This window comes from Miniopterus natalensis, chromosome 7 (assembly GCF_054644295.1).
Source record: "Miniopterus natalensis isolate mMinNat1 chromosome 7, mMinNat1.hap1, whole genome shotgun sequence".
Taxonomy (NCBI): Eukaryota; Metazoa; Chordata; class Mammalia; order Chiroptera; family Miniopteridae; genus Miniopterus; species Miniopterus natalensis.
Genome location: NC_142087.1, coordinates 43,249,789 through 43,264,226, shown reverse-complemented (window position 1 = coordinate 43,264,226; position 14,438 = coordinate 43,249,789). Strand labels below are relative to the sequence as shown.

Below are 14,438 nucleotides of genomic sequence, written 5' to 3'. Positions count from 1 at the left end.
AACTGCAAATGTCCATCCATAGGTTAAATTAAGATTAACTCTCACAATGAAATATTCAGTACTAAGTTAGAAAGACTCTTGTGTACTAATATGAGATAGTTGCAAAGAAGAGGAGGAGTTGAAGTAGCAGGTACAGTGGGATAAAAGATGGATTTAAGTCTCTGAAGAGGCAGAAGAGAATGTAATCTGGAGCAAAAATGCAGGATTTGGCCAAAGAAAGAAGGAATGGGGGGCACCCTTTTCCTTGGAGGGAGGGAGAGAGGGAGAGAGAGAGAATTCAGAGCAAGTAATAGAGCTTATTTTTCTGTTTTCCAAGACCTTTTCTCTTTTCCAAAATCTTGTCTACTTTGATGTAGTTAATCCAGGGTCCTCCTTTCCCTTCCTTTTCTGAAATTTCCACTTCTCTAAAAGCTCCTAGGCCTCTAAATTTTTTTATTGACATGTCCAGTCTCATACTACTCAAGAAAGTACAAGATTAGCAATCATTCTAATTTAATATGTATTTACTGACTTTCAAGTATGTATAGGATATCGTATTACACTGTGATGGATGCTGAGGCCACAATAATGGTGAAGTCAGACACACATAACTGTTTCCATTTTACAAGGTAGATTTTGATAAATGTTACGTAAAAGTGCTTTGGGAATATGGAACAGAGAAAATATAATAATTATATGTGAGTGATGATTAAGAGGGGCCTCACTGAGAAGGTAATATTTAAATGAGACCTTAAAGGAAAAATAATACTTTAATACTTTTTGATGAGTACAGATGGAAGCAAAAGAATTCCAAAAGGGATGTGTAAGCCAAGTTATAGAAAAGTGGGAGAAAACAAATTAAAGGCAAATCCATTTCAATCGTTTTCCTTCCGTAACAACTATTCATCCAACCTGACTTTTAGAAAGAGGGTGTTTCAATCTCGACCTCATGGCTCAGTGACCTCTGGGTGACTTTCTGTAGCTTCTTTGTACAAAGAAGGAGGGCAATATAAATAAAATTCTAGCTCCTCAGAGTAATGTGAGGATGCATACCTTTGAAGAACCCTGAGCACAAGATTTAGCAAATCTCTCTGGAGGCAGAAATTCATTTGTTGTAGTTTCTCATTAGTTTCCTACCTGTCCTTCTTATTCTACTGCTAAAAATAAAAAAATAGCAACCTAAATTGAAAGGTAGAGGGGTTGATATCAGGCATAAAACATAACCGGGGCAAATTTTAAACACCATTTTGTTGTTGTTAATCCTCACCTGAGGATGTTTTTTCCATTTAGTTTTTAGAGTGGGGTGGGGTGGAAAGAGAGAGACACATTGATTGGTTGCCTCCGGCAAGCACCCTGGCAAGCACCCCGACCAGGGCTAGGGATTGAACCTGCAACATAGGTATGTACCCTTGACTGGGAATTGAACCGGAGACCCTTTGGTGCACAGGCTGATGCTCTAACCATTGAGCCACACCGGCCAGGGCCAAACACCATTTAAAAATTAATATGTATCTTCTCTGATGTCTTAATTTCAAGCCATGTAAGCAGAAAGAAGACAAAAACTACTTGTTGGGCATGCATTGATCAGGTATGTTTAATGTACCTATACTTCCCTGTTCCACTGGCTGTAATCATGGTTTTCATCAGTACTGTTACTGGAGAGAACCAATCACCAGGAAGTAGGACAGGACAAAAACAGTTCTTTGATTCATAACTATGCTTTTAGGTTTATTACATTATAAATCATGTATTTTGCCCAAGTAAGAGTATTTAGAATCCACGCATTTGCCCGAACCAAAGGCAAACTACTGAAGTAAAGAGAGTTAGATCTTGACAGGAATGTTAGAATATTTTGCAGTTAGGTATTTTGAGCCACTTGCAAGGCGTCTGGCAAATGGAGTCGGAAAGCCTGGCTTTTAGAAAGCTTCTTTTCCGTCCCCCCAAAAGCTGAAAGCATTGTGAAGTGATGTTAAATAATTTATAATTTTCATTCATATTTAGTTTTTATTTTTCTCAATAGACTTTCTATTCCATTTCTCCTTTAATTAAATCATGGCTCTAGCAAGAGAATCTGACTGCTGGTTGAAACCCCATTTCTACATAGTCAAAAGCAATGCCTACCTATTGTATACTTCACTAATTGGGAAATATTTCCCCCATGCTTTCACCTTACCTGGATCTTTGGGAATAGGGTAGAGAAAGGTGAGCTTAGTATAGTTCTAAAGTTCCTGCTTCCATCTGCAAAGTCCTCCAAAGAAAACCCAAAGTAGCTGACCTACAATCTACTCCAAGCGTAGAAAGTTTAAAATCATCTGCTCAGGATTTTAAATAGCTCACTTAAAAGTGAGAGCTGGTTGAAACAATCATAATATTCACCAGCCATGTTGGGAGAGCTGGTTGTTTTGGAGAGGGATCATATGATTGTATGGTTCCTAAAACTTCTCCGTCATGGCGAAATATGTAGCAAAATGGTCCATCAATTAATTACTGGGATCAATCTATCAGAATAGCACATTGAACTGTATGACACTGTTGAAAAAAATATCCTGAACTTGGAATGAGAAGTCAGATAGATATGTCCCTTTCGTTTATGAGCTGTGAGACACAGGAAAAGACATTAACCTCTCTCAAGTTTAGTTTTGTCCTTGAAAAATGGGCATAATATGCCATGTTATCACTGAGAGTTATTATGAAAATCAAAGCATATCAAGTACACGAAAATGTTTATTAACCAACAAAGTCCTATTGAAAATGTAAGCTATTATAATTTACCATTTTGTGACTGAAGTGTTCATACTCCCCAAATTAATATTTACTAGCCTTACTTTCTGAGGGCCAATTTTATAGAAAAGGAATTTATAATAATATTTTTGATTGACTTCTCACTTCGTGCCAAATACTATACAAAGTGCTTTACATGTATGTGTTATTTTAAATTTTCCCAATACACCCATCATGTTTGATGGATGAGGAAAGTGAGCCACAGCAAATTTGGGTAACTTTCCCAAGGTCACTCAAAGAGTGAAGAGTAGAGCCAGTATTCTAACTCTAGCCTAACTCCCCTTTTTAACCACTCTGTTACTCTGCTGAAGAAGCTGTAAAGAACACAAGCATGGACACTCTCCCTCCAGGGAGCACACCTGTGCCATTCCCTTCTACCTCTCTGTCCCCCACAGGCATGTATCTCCTAAACTCCAAGGGACCCCACAAGACTTGTAACCAGGGGAGCAATGGGCAGTGGCAGTTCGTCCTGGGCTAACCCCCTGAACCCGTCTCCAGGGCCCCCTTTTCTCTGACTTTCCAGTGAGCTAAAGCAGCCCAGCCTAAGCACTCCTGCTGCTTCTTCTCTGTCCTTCCTAGTTTCACAGTCCTAAGTGTATTTTTGCTGCAGTCAATAAATCCCTTGCTTGCTTTTCCATAAAAACAACAAAAAACAAACACAAGAATGAAAAAGAATATGAATGCCACCTATGAAATATTTTTGACCCCAAAAAATGAACTTGAAATAGTTCAGTCCAACTTGATCAAATCTCCAGTTTCAGGAAATGTAAGGGACAAAGGAACAATGTTAAAATTTCACATGTGGGTACAATCAGCAAAATGAAGAAGGAAACTACAGATTGCAAGGAAAAAATACAAAATGGAGCAAGAAAACAAATCAACTGCAAAACTATCATTTATACAACAGTTAGAGCCCCCGCCAGTGTGGCTAAGTGGTTAGAGTCAGCTGTGCACCAAAAGGTCCCGGGTTCGATTTCTAGCCCTGATCGGTGTGCATGCAGGAAGCAACCAACCAATGGATGTTTCCCTCTCTCTCTCACTTTTCCTTCCTCCTTCCCTCCCTCTTTTTCTAAAAATCAATGGAAAAAATATCCTTGGGTGAGGTTTAACAACAACAAATTTAAAAAAAAATTGGAGAAATTAGAACACTGCCTGGATATTTGATAGTATTCTTGTGCATGAGGATGATATTGTGGTTACATTTTTTTATTAATATGTTTTTTAAATCGATTTTTAGAAAGAGAGGAAGGGAGAGGAATAGAGAGATAGAAACATCCACCAGCTGCTGCCCCCTATCGGGGATCAAGCACAGAACCCAGGCATGTGCCCTGAGCAGGAATCCATCCAATGACCTCTTGGTTCATGGGTCGACACTCAACCACTGAGCCACACCGGTCAGGCTGTGGTTGCATTTTAAAACAGCCATTATCTTTCAGAAATACACACTGAAACATATATAAAGGAAAATAGACTTCCTTCAAAGTAATCCAGTGATTCATGGTGGGGGTTAAGGGTGGGGGGATGGGTGGCAGTATAGATGAAAGAAGTTTGGCCTTAAGTTGGTAATTGTTGAAGGTGGGTAGTAACTATATGGAGGTTCAGTGTACCATTCTATTTTGCATATAATTGAAAGGTACAGACATAATGAAAGTGGCATATAATTTCTCTAGGAGATAGCTATTCTAAACCAAATATAATTATCACCATCTACAAACCACTTCAAAATCCTACTGAGAGCAGTTAGTACAGCAATAAATGAAATAAGTCAGATAAAACAACTACTACATAATCTCACTTGTGTATGAAATCTAAAAACAAAACAAACAAGTTCATAGATGCAGAGAACAGATTTGGGGTTGCCAGAGGCAGGGGGTGGGAAGTGGATGAAACTGGTGATGGGAGTCAAAAGGTACAAACTTCCAGTTATAAAATAAGTCATGGGGAGATAATGTACAGCATGGTGACTAGTCAGTAATACTGTACGTATTACATATTTGAAAGTTGCTTAGAGAAGAAATCTTAAAAGTTCTCATCACAGGAAAAATTATGGTGATGGATGTTTACTAGACTTATTGTAATCACTTCACAATACTATGCACAAATATCAATTCATTATGTTGTACACTTGAAACTAATATGCTGTATGTTAATTATACTTCAAATTAAAAAAAAAGTAAAAGGTCCAACTCAAATAAGTCTGTCCCTTTTAATCTGAAAATAGTAGCTTTTTCAGAAGCCCTCATGAGAGACTTCCATTTACATATAATTGATCAGTCAAAGGGTTCCCACTAAGTACAAGATGAGTGGGAAAATAAAGCTTTTGAAAGTAGGCACATTTCTATTCCCAACAAAATTGGGTTCTATTAATAAGAGCAGACAGAGAATTGGTATTGGGTTGGTAACTAACAGTGTATGTAACAGAACCCATTTCAAATGAGATCTCCAAAATTTCAAGATTGTAATTTTCTGGCTCATGGTTGACCTCAATTCATCTTTAAATAAAACAGAGATGAGTAAACAGGTAGATGTATATATGCACATATGTCACAAATATACATAAGGAATTTGTGACCAAATTCATTTATTAGGATTCTATCCATATCTATATTGTGATGCTTTGGGATTTCAAAATTGCCAATTAACCATACATTATCTCTGGGTTTTGAATAAAATTGAGAAGACAGATGGGGTCAGATTACCTGCTTTATTAGTGGTATAGGTAGATTAAAAGAACAGTTTACCCAGTGTGTGGATCACACACAGAACAGAAAGCCACACAGTGTGGAAGACCTCCATGTCTGCCTTTCAGCAGATGCCCTGAGAAAATGTCAACAGAAAACAAGCTCCTGTGGAAGCGAGGCAAACAAAACAACCAAATCTTCTTAACCCTCAACATTTTATGGGCTCTATTCTATTTTATGGGTTCAGGCAGGAATGTGGAAAGAAGAAGAGATGTGTTGTCCCTATATAAAAGATAAGTTTTAGGTTAAAATTTTCATGGATATTCCCTGAGAGTTGTCGTTTTATGAGAATATTTAGTCAAATTTGGCAACCTATTATAAAAGTATGATTAGGAAGCTCAAGCATATGACTTTTTTGTTGTTGTTAATCCTCACCCAAAAATATTTTTTCCATTGATTTTTAGAGATAGTGGAAGGCGTGGGGGAAGACAGAGTGAGAGAGAGAGGGAAGAAGAGAGAGAGAAAAATATCGATATGAAAGAGACACATTGATTGGTTGCCTTCTGCATGTGCCTGGACAGGGGCAGGGAACAAATCTGCAACCCAGATAAGTGACCTTGACTGGGAATCAAACCTGCAACCCTTTGGTGCTCAGGCCAATGCTCTAACCTCTGATCCACACTGGCCAGGGCTCAAGCATATGATTTCTTACTGAAATATAACCCACAAGAAATCTGACATAAATAATCCAAAAAGACCTTGGCCTAAATAAACATGCTTCTCATTGAAGTACAATATGTTTTTGCAGAATGTTGTTGTTTTTCTAAGTTGGATGCCCACAAAAGATCTATGCATACGGAGATTGTCAATGTTTCACAAAAGAAGTGTAAGTATACATAGAAGATACACTCTGAAAGGGAAGATTGCAGCTTAGTGGGTGGGAGAGACTGGATTCGAGATGAAGGTGACTAGTGGTGAAGAGTAGATATGCAAGTGAAGAGATGATCAAGATAGATGTAAAGAATTGGTCCGTGATGGTTAATTTTATGTCAACTTAACTGGGTTATGGGGTGCTCAGATATTTGGTTAACCGTTATATCTGGGTGTGTCTGTGAAGGTGTTTCTGCATGAGATTAGCATTTGAGTTGGTAGACTGTGTAAAGCAGATTGCTCTGCCCAGTGAAGGTGGCCTTCATCCAATTCGTTGAAGGCCTGAATAGAAAAAGATGGACGAAGACAGAATTTGCTTCTTCCGTCTGACTGAGCTGAACATCAGTCTTCTCCTGCTCTCGGACTGGAATTTACATCACCATCAGGTCTCCCAGTTCTCATGCCTTTGCACTTTGACTTATAGCATGGTTCTCAGATTTTTGGACTCAGACTGGGACTACCCCACCGACTTTCTCAAGTCTCCAGCTTGCAGATGGCAGTTTAAGGGACTTCTTGGCCTCCATAATTATGAACCAATTTATTATAATAAATTATATATAAGTGTGTATATCTCCTATTGATTCTGCTTCTTTGAATAACCCTAATACAGTTCCCTAAAAATGTTTATTAGGTTCCTTTAATCTACCAGTACATTAAGACTCATATTAGCCAAATCCTTCAGATGATGTGCACTATTTCCAGCAAGAAGAAATAAAAAGCAGTTGCCAAATACTTTATTTTTGCACAGTTAAGGAGAAATATCCAATAAAAATAAATGCCAGGTCCTTGGCTCAAATCTTAAAACTGCTGGGTAGAACCCAGAGTTAGACTGTGCAGAGTTGTAGCTCTGTGACAAGAAGTGACTCTTGTTTAAGGTACCCTCCTGGAGCCTAAATCTCCTCCCTGATTTAGAAGGTTCTTACTGGGGAAAAAAGGTAGCTGCTGAACGACTATTAAACTGCCCACAGATCAAGACACAAAAGAAAACTGAAGCTCTAGTCTTAGAACTTATTAGTTGCTTTTTCATATATTTTGACCTCTAGAATGAAAATGATTCCTTGTAGAAAAAAAGGCTGATTTTTTCAAATGCATCAAATCAACCCAAGATGTTCCCCAAAATAGAAGGCTCAGGGACAACTTTGTCCTCAAATGGCCAGCTCGGCCACTATGAAAGCTGTTTATAGTAAAGCCAGTACAATATTGGCCTTAGCTGCTTAGCAGTTCCCACTGTCCGGGACCTACTTTTCCCCTGCAGTCCGGCAACAAAGGACAATTATTATGAGATTATGGCAGTGATTTGGTACAAGGGTTGGTGAGGAGGTTTTGTTTCCAGAAGCACATAGCTTGTTAGAATCCTAGTTCAGTCTTCAAGATATTGGATGGCTCCTCACCTTCTCTCCCAGGGACAGGCAGATCCTGTGTGGTGTGTTCCTCACTAGTAGTCCGGAGATAGACGTAGGAAAAATCTATTTGATGTTTCATTTTCCTGAGCCTCACTTTATGCAGGTGGAAATGCTGTTTTATAGTAATTTTAATATGATCGTCATGTTTTAAAATTCTTGGAGAAAAATATTGCCATTCAAACCCAGAAGGTAGAGTGTTTAGTCTCTTTAACTTGGCACATGGACATTGCATTTCCTATTGTTATAGCAACACAAGATAAGAATATCCAAATGTCGAATAATTAAGTATTGGTGACTGTGGAAATTGGAACTCATACATTTTATACATTGTTGGTGGGAATGTCAAATGGGGCAGCCACTTCAGAAAAGTCTAGCAGTTCCTTACAGTATTAAGCATAATTACCATACGATCCAGTAGTTCCATTCCTAGTGTATACACAAGAAAATTTAAAACATGTTTATATTGCTCTGGCTGATGTGGCTCAGTTCGTTGGACATCGGCCTGTGCATCATAAAGTTTGCCCATTCAATTCCCAGTTGGGCTCAATTGTGAGGGAGGCAGTCGATTGACATTTATGCTCTCACATCCATGTTTCTCTCTCTCCCTCTCCCTTCTCTCTCTAAAAATCAATTTTTTAAAATCCTTAATAAAATAAAACATGTTTGTAAAAGCTCATACAAAAATATTCATAGCAGTATTACTCTAACACAAATGTCCATCAGCAGAATGTGGTATATCCAGACAGCAGAGTATTATTAGCAATAAAAATGAATAAAGTGCTGACACATGCTACAGCTTGGGTAAACCCTGAAAACATGCGAAATCAAAGAAAGTCCATCTCAATGTTCCACACATTATAGCACCATTTATATGAAATGTCCATAATGGGCAAATTTATAAAGACAAAAAGTAGATCAGTGGTTGCCTAGGGTTATGGGGGGATGAGGGAAATTGGAGAATGGTGGCTAAGGGTGATGGGATTTCTTTCTTTTTTTTTGATAACAAAATGTTCTAAAATTGATTGTGGTGATGGATGCACACCTCTGTGAATATACTAAAAGCCACTGAGTTGCATACTTTAAGTGGGTATCCTATATGATGTGAATTACATTTCAAAAAGCTGTTTTTTAAAAATCCAACCTCAATAAAAATTCAAGTATATTCAAAGACTTAAAATTGAAATTTCAGAAAAAATAAGGCTTAAAATCTAGAGGAAAATGTTAAAATAAAATCATCTTCTACTCTGGTATATCAACTTGAACTACAAAGTATTACCCAACACTGACAAATATAATTCTCTGTACCAAGTCAACTAATTTATCAATTGCAGCAAATTATCACAAGGTATTCACCAGAAATACTACTTAAAGGTCTGCATTCTATGAGAGTTTGTCATTCACCCATGGATCCACAGTATCTATTCTCAAATGGCCAGTTTCCCAACATTCTTCAGGACACACGACTCCCAGTATTTAATAATAATAATAATAATAATAATAATAATAATAATAATAATAAATCCGTATTCAAACAAAACTTCCTAATACTGTGTAAGAAAATTTTCTTGTCATTCTGTGCTTCAACAGACATATCAAGGCCCTGGCTGGGTAGCTCAGTTGGTTAGAGTGTCATCCCAATACTCCAAGGTTGCAGGTTCAATCCCCGGTCAGGGCACATACAAGGAGCAGCCAGTGAATTCATAAATAAGTGGAACAACAAGTCTCCCCCCACCAAATCAATAAGTAAAAATTTGTTAAAAAACAGACACGTCAATATTAAACCTTAGTAAACATAACTAAGTGAACGATGTCACTTTTTGCCTCTCTGTCACTAAAACCGGCAGCCAGATGTAGCAGAGTGGGTAAAACTGACAGTAGAAGCATTAAGAAGGTGAGGACATAGGTTGTCCTTGGACAGTTAATCTTGACAAAATTTGGCCTAGGAAGTCAAGAACTGAAAGCTTGCAGGAGCCTACAAATGAAGGCCGTGTGAACCACTTAAAACTAGGGTTTTATTGGGTTCTATACCCATCACTGTAACTCTCCCAACCTGCATCAATCAACCGCCCCAAGCCTACCTCCAATTCTGCAGCTTCATCCTGTCAGGATCACAGCAAAAGAGGTCTAATTTACCGATCTAGATATAAACAAAGAGCTGTTTATCCTTCAAGCAAGAACAGAGAGAAAAAGCTTTTTTTCCAGGGGAGGTGGAAAGATGATCATGTTGTGCATTACCTGTGTACAAGGCCAATTCTCAAAATTTTAGAAAGGTTGTGAGCTGGTTAACAACCTGTTGGTAGTTTGCCACAGAGAACTCAGCAAATGCTACAAATTATTAAACATTTACCACCACACGCTGACAGAGTGGATGGCCTCTGCGACTTTTATATGAAGCTTGACATTTTTTAACACGTAAATATGGCATATGTTCACCTCCTGTGACCACTTACCAATGTCGTTTTCAGAGATAGCGTAGCTGAAATGATATTACCTAGATTAATACTTTTAGTCAAAATTTCAAATGTAGTTTTGAAAATTATGTAAAATTTTATATACAAAATGATGCCAACCTATATATATTCTATTTACATTATTTGCTCAATACTGAGACTCATCCATGTTGAAACATGCAGCTCCTGATCATTTTCATTATTTTACTACGTTGTCTTCCCCAAGACAACAAGCCAAATGCCCGTCCCTGGCCCCAGGAATTGTCCCTAACACTCAGGGTGTGGACCACTTGTATTGATATCAAAGGTGTATAGCATACTGCAGACCCCTTCCGTGTTATTCTCCCTGCCCAAAGGAAAACCAAGTTGTTGATGAGGGCGGTTGAGTGTCCATACCGCATGTATGGTACCACAGGAGGCTGTATGCAAATGGTGGGTCTCACTGTGGGCAGCTTTGTCCAGTGCAAGGACACTGCATTGAAAATGTGCACCAAAATATGGAACACTTCACGAATCTGTGTCATCCTTGCACAGGGGCCTTGCTAATCTTCTCTGTATTGTTCCCATTTCAGTATATGTACTGCCCAAGCAGCACCAAATCACTTTTTACAATGGCATTATAGTATATCTCAATTGTTAGCAAACTATGGCCTGTGAGCCAAATCTAGCCTTCTCCCCATTTTTGCAGTTTTGCTGGAACACAGCCATGCCCATTGGTTTACCTATTGCCTACAGCTGCTTAAAACAGAATTGAATAGTTGAGACAGACATCAAATGGCCCACAACAGCGATTTTCAACCCTTTTCATCTCATGGCACACATAATTACTAAAATTCTGTGGTACACCAAAGAAAATTTTTGCCAATCTGAAAAAAAAATTAGGTAAAATTTTTTTGATTCATTTACACTGGATGGCTATTGTTGTGTTGCCTGCTGTCATTTTTTTAAAAAAATATATCTTCATTGATTTCAGAGAGAGGAAGGGAAAGGGAAAGATAGAAACATCAATGATGAGTCATTGATTGGCTGCCTCCTGCATGCCCCCAACGGGGGATCGAGCCCACACCCCGGGCATGTGCCCTGATGGGGAATCAAATCTCAATCTCCTGAATCCTAGGTTGATGCTCAACCGCTGAGCCACGCCCAGCCAGGCAACTACCTGACTTTTTAGAGTGAGCTTGGTAACTCCTAGTCTATTCCATAAGTAATTTTCTTAACTATTTCTCTAATTTTGGACACAGGGTTGTTTTCCTTTTGAGAAATGTGATATACTTACGATTAAGTTTCTGTCAACATTTTTTTCTTGAACTCTCAAATGAAATCCTGGATCAAAGCACAGAAAAAAATGTAAGGCTTTTGAGGTATCCTGACAAATTCCTTAATGTTTTTCAATTCACCTTTCCATCGCCTATTCCAAATGGTCTTCTACCTACAAAGCAATAAGCACTATTTAAAAATTACTTGATCAAAAATGAAACCTGATTAAAAACTGCATGAGTATCAAGATAATTTCCTCTGCCTTTAATATTTTACAATGTTTGGTATCTCATAAAGTTAAGTTCCCGCACTTTTCTCTTTTCTAAAAAAATGATGAATCTCCTACAGCTTCCTCATTCTTCAGAATGAACACTGGAGACAACTTACCAGTTAAGAACACAGCGTTCTTGGATGTATACTTGCCTCTAAATTCCAGCTCTGCTGATTAAAAACTGTGACTTTGGCAGTTACTGAACCTCTCTGGCCATGTTTTCTTTTTGAAAACAGAAAACACCATCTGCTACACAGAATTGTTCTGAGGGTTAAAAGAAATAACATATAAAGGGCTTAGCACAGAACCTGGCAGAGTAAAATAAACACTCCATCCAATATTTGTCAAATGACAAGGGTAGTTAATATTGTCCACTAAAAAGAGCCTTGTTTGGCAACTGCATTAAACTTATAATCAGAAAAACTTGGCACAGAATAAGCATTAACTTAAAAATTCACCAGGATAATTGTGTTAAACCTACAAATTGGGAGAATTTATCTACACTAGGAATTTTCAACCTTTTTCATCTCATGGCACACATAAATTACTGAAGTTCTGCAGCATACACAAAATATATTTTTTTGCCGATCTGACAAAATAGGTATGATTCATTCATACTGGATGGCTATTGTTGTGTTGTCTGTTGTCATTTTTTTCTTTTTAAAATCCTCACCCAAGGATATTTCCATTGACTTCAGAGAAAAAAGGAGAAACATCAATGTAAGAGAAACATTGATCGGTTGCCTCCTGTAGGTGCCCAGACTGGGGATCAAACCCAAAACCTAGGTATGTACCCCGATTGGGAATCAAACCCTCTTGGGGCACAAAATGATGCTCAACCGAGACACCTGGCAGGGCTGTTATTTTTTTTCAATCCTCACCTGAGGATATTTTTTCCACTGATTTTCAGAGTGGGAGAGAGAAACATCATGTGACAGAGATACATGGAGCCTGCAACTGAGGTACGTACCCTTGACCGGAATTGTGCCTGAGACCCTTCAGTCCACAGGTCGATGCTCTCTAACCACAGAGCAAACCAACTAGGGCTGCTATCGTTTTTTTATTTGACAATCTAAGGGAAAAGAGGTTAGTGCCTCTGACTAGTCGGGTATTGGGTGTTTTCAAAATTCTTGCAGCACAAGGGTTGAAAACTGCTGATCTACACCATTGAGTCTTCCCACCCTGGAATATGAAATTGGCTTTGACTCAGAAATTTCAAAAAAGCTAGAACTAATTTTGCCAACTCCTTAAGTGCTGAATGAGGGATTACAAAGATCTAGAAAACACAAAATCTCTACTGTACTCTCCTTATAGATTCACAATGTATATTATCTTTTAAAGAAAATAGTGTAGTAGCTCAAGTTACTACTTAGTAGCCAATCACAGTATAGTATCTGTAGTTCATCAAACCTAAGACATCAACTTTTAGGACTTACTATGTACTAAAGAAGAAAAAGTTTACTGATTTGATGCCCAATCTGTTTATCCCCTTTATGATGCATATTAATTTCAGAGCTATTAAAACATATTTAAGAAACTCATCTCAGTACCCCTTCTCTATTGTAACAAAATATATAAAATACTTTGGTATAATCTTACCAAAATATGTTAAGCATGGTCAATCTTCATTATTCATGGGGTATTTGGGAACTCACCTACTCGCTAAAATTTCTAACTCCAAAATCAGTACTCATGATACCTTGTCATGCATAGAACAGCAAAAAGCGTTATGTTCCAAGCTGAGGTTGAACAAAAGTAACACCGCTTCACTTCAGCTCTCATACTGTAAACAAATGTCTTCTTCATGGTCTATTTAGTGCCACATTTTAAAATTATTTTTTAAATTGATTTTTAGAGGGAGAAACATCAATGTGAGATACATTGATTGGTTGCCTCATACATACATGCCAGAATAGGGATCAAACCTGCCACCTTCAGGCACCCAGGAAGACGCTCCAACCGAGCCACAATGACCAGGACAGTGCTACACTTTTAATACTTTTTGTTTAAAATGGCCCATAATCATAGTGCTTAAATATGCACAAGGCTGTCATGTGCCTTTTGGAGAAAATGTCTTAGAAAAGTTTAATTCAGGCATGAGTTGTGCTATTGGTTGTAAATTCAATGTAATATATATTATATAAGGTATCTTTAAACAGAAACACACAAAAAACAAGGTTATATATTGATCAGTTGATGAAAATGTGACCAGAGGGTCACAGTGCTCTAACCTTGTATTTTCCCTAGGAACACCAGTTCAGTGTTTACTAACTCAGAGTTTGCAGCAACTTTATAGACCATTAACTACTGTGAATAACAAGAATCTACTACATTTGACACCTAGAGCCTTTGCTATTATTTTGTAAATTGAATCTCATATTTATATATACTAACCTTATCCAAAATATAATATACATAAACACTTTAACGCTTCACTGAGGAAAAGCTGGTTCAGATAAATGTAACCCTACCATGTTCCTACATGAATATAGTTTGCAAATTTCCCTTCCTTTTCAAAAGAATGCCCCTTAATTTTTGTATCCGTAAGAATTTTCCCATTAAATAATAAAGACCAATATTAGACATACTTTTTTGTTGTTGTTTTAATTGTAATGTCTCTAGAAAATGTCTTCTATTGGTTTAAGATGGACTTTCTTCACTATGTTAAGGAATTATCTTCCAGCTT

At 37.8% G+C, this 14,438-nt stretch overlaps 1 non-coding gene across 1 annotated transcript; it reads right to left on the bottom strand.

Moving 5' to 3' along the window:
- Positions 1–10,715: 10,715 nt before the first annotated feature.
- LOC148092758 (U6 spliceosomal RNA) lies at positions 10,716–10,819 on the bottom strand. The gene has a single exon (XR_015714864.1). It is a non-coding gene; the product is annotated as a U6 spliceosomal RNA (small nuclear RNA).
- Between the last annotated feature and the right edge of the window lie 3,619 nt (positions 10,820–14,438).